Here is a 3234-nt window from a genome sequence, read left to right as displayed (position 1 = left end):
GCCTACCCAGGTAACAGAATGCTGAGAACAGGGCACAGTTGTTGCCATCATAGACGCAAGTGGGGAAGGCTGCAGTGATAATGTGATAATTGTCAGCAAGTACTCTGCATGGGGGGGGTGAGGGTAAGGGCTAACTCTGAAAATGAGTGCATTCAGCAAAAGGAGACTGAGCAGCAAGAAGATGTTGTTTCCATTGTCTTGTGAGTGGGCAGTAGTGGGTGGTTCTGGGGTGTGTGTGTGTGTGTGTGTGTGTGTGTGTGTGTGTGTGTGTGTGTGTGTGTGTGTGTGTGTGTGTGTGTGTGTGTGTGGTGTAGACACAGCTTCGGCAAGCAATGCATCACATTACAGGAGTCTGATCAACAGATCAAGAGCACCCACAAGAATTGTATAAATTGAATATGCAGATCCCCATCCACAAGGAAGTCCTCTTTGGGGAGAGTCACAGGCATAATCCATAGTGTGCACAAGGACAGAGTGCACTATGAGCATGAATGTTGTGATATGCTATGGTTGGTTTTAAAGTGAATACTCCATCTGCATCCATGACACTCCACATTGCCCTCAGCACAGTATGATGGTGTGGAGGTGGAGGTGCTATGGATTCTAGACCATGGCTGCTCCTTCCTACAGTGGATTTATCCACTGGAGTTGAAGGTGGACCATCCTTCAAAAGAGCAGCATGCAGACTCCATGCATCTGTTCATAATGCTTCACATCTGGCCCTTGCACTTATGCGTATCATCACTCAGACTATGTGCTACCCTGGACAGCTTATTTATGGCTGTACTAGGCTCTGCCTGTCACTGAATTATGGCCCTACACAAATCGTGAGGGGGATATGGAGGCACTCACTTCAGGAGAGGAGTTGCAATCATGGCATGCTCGACTAAAAGAACACTGGCTCCTGAGGTCTTCCAATTGCTCAGTGGATCTGGCAGCAACCAAGAGTGACTCTGTCACAGGAGATAAGGCTGCTCCCAGAGTTAACATGTTCACATCATCCTGTCCATGAGTATTGTCCTGCATTTGCTGGGTGTGATTCACAGGCACAGGATCTCTATCTGTAGAAGGAGATGAGGATGTTTCCATTACAATACACAAGTCTACCACTTACACTGTAACCTCCAACCATGCCAGAATTTGGCGGGTCTGTATTATAACATTGAAGTCTTACAACTTTGACTGTTATAATATTGAACCCTAATCAGCAAATGCTGGAAATAGCGAAGCTGTAGATCACTGAATACTTTCCTAGGAAAGTATTCGGTGGGCCATTTCTGCAGCTTCGCTATTTCTTCGACTGTGGAGCGAAGGTTATGGACCGGGTTAAGGCAAGTGTGCGAACGAAGGTGAGTGTGCAATAGGGACTTAAGGGTTAGGGAGCGGGTAAGGTCAGAGTGCGATAGGGACCTTAGGGTTAGGGAGCGGTTAAGGTGAGTGTGCGATAGGGACTTAAGGGTTAGGGAGCGGGTAAGGTGAGTGTGCGATAGGGACCTTAGGGTTAGGGAGAGGGTAAGGTGAGTGTGCGATAGGGACTTTAGGGTTATGGAGTGGGTAAGGTGAGTGCGCGATAGGGACCTTAGGGTTAGGGATCAGGTAATGTAAGTGTGTGATAGTTAAGGACCTTAGGGTTAGGGCTGGGTTAAGGTAAGTAGATAGCTAGTGGTGTATGTATGGTTTAGTGTAGGGTCTTGTGAAGTGCATGTGTGTGGATTATTTATTTTGGTGTGCTTGTGTTGTGTGTATGTTTGTCGGAACAGCAAATGTTTCCCCTGGGAAAAAAATTGCTATTCTGACTGTTCGGTTTTCTGGTGTTTCACTCTAATGGGTTCAATATTATAACATTCAAAGGTATAAGACTTTGGTGTTATAATATAGATGCAAATTTGGCCGCCTCCTCCTCATCATCATCATCATCATCACAATCAGGCCCAGAGAATCCCCTGACATTAAGCAGGGTTGTTGCCATGGTAGTAGATTCAGAAAACACAGCACCTATGAGAACACATAAGCATTACCCTGTCTAAGGATGAAACCTTCACCAACACCCACAGCCTAGTAAAACTACTTCTTTATAAGAGAGAGCTGTGGAAAATTATGGTTAACATACTCTGAGTAGACTACCTTTGCATCTGTAATCTCAATGTCCCTGTAAAATTAAAGAAGCCATGCTTCTTATTTGTATGACCTGAAATGGAAAAGTATTGTGGATAGAGCCACATGTTCAGACACATTCACTTTGGATATCATCAAAGAATATTTGCACCCCACTTGCAATTCAGCATCCATATCTAGCACTCCACCATGGCTTTATGAACATTCTGGACTCACAGATAGATATACCAGAAACTACTCTGTGTTGTTGTTGACTCTATCAACATACCTAAACCCTATGCTCCTGTGCCAGACAGGTTGCCTTACTGCATGCCATTGCAATCATGTCAGCAAATCTTCTAGGGACCTGTTCCTAAATCAGATTTTGACCAAAAACAGTATTAATGTCCTATATAAGGTCCCACCAAACACATCCAGCGAAGGCAGAGTTAAAGTCCAGTTATAACAAATTGAGCAGATTTCTTTGTCCATTGAAAGAAGAAGGGACAGTGAGAATACAAACAGTGACAGATTTGACTAGATTGGTCAAGTTACAGGTATATGTACCACGCCGAGATCCTACTTTGTAGAATCTGAGGGTAAGGAGTACAGGAGGAATTGCAGGCATCTCCTTCCTGTACCAAAATTGTTATCACAGCATATAGACACTAAATCTCAAAGCGATCTAGACATTGTTCATGTTCCAGAACATGTCGTACCATCTGATTCCAGCCCTGAGAATGTTCCCGCTATTCCCAAAATTGAACATTCGAAAGAGACAGCTCCAGTTGCCAAGCCTAATTCTCAGTTTTACATCACATGATTTGGTTACATGTCCAGACTTCATGTGAGATACACAACGACTTGTGCATAACTGTATATACGTACATAGTTTTGTGTAATGTATGACAAAAAAGCTATTTGTATCATTTGGATGTTAACTAATATCCTCTGCATTGCATATCCTAAAAAGAAGGAAGATGTAGAACACAATGCGAGTGTGTGATGTGTCTTTAAGAAGCATAGCAAGTAATGAATGTGCATATAAAAATAGCAGACACGTGTTGTACCTAGTGCCATTTTGAAAGTGCAGCCAGAGAGTAAGCATGTGAGAATGAATGCAGCTAGTTTGTATATGTT

This window comes from Protopterus annectens, chromosome 12.part0, assembly GCF_019279795.1.
Source record: "Protopterus annectens isolate FY-2018-M chromosome 12.part0, PAN1.0, whole genome shotgun sequence".
NCBI lineage: Eukaryota > Metazoa > Chordata > Ceratodontiformes > Protopteridae > Protopterus > Protopterus annectens.
Note: the sequence above shows the minus strand (reverse complement) of the source record.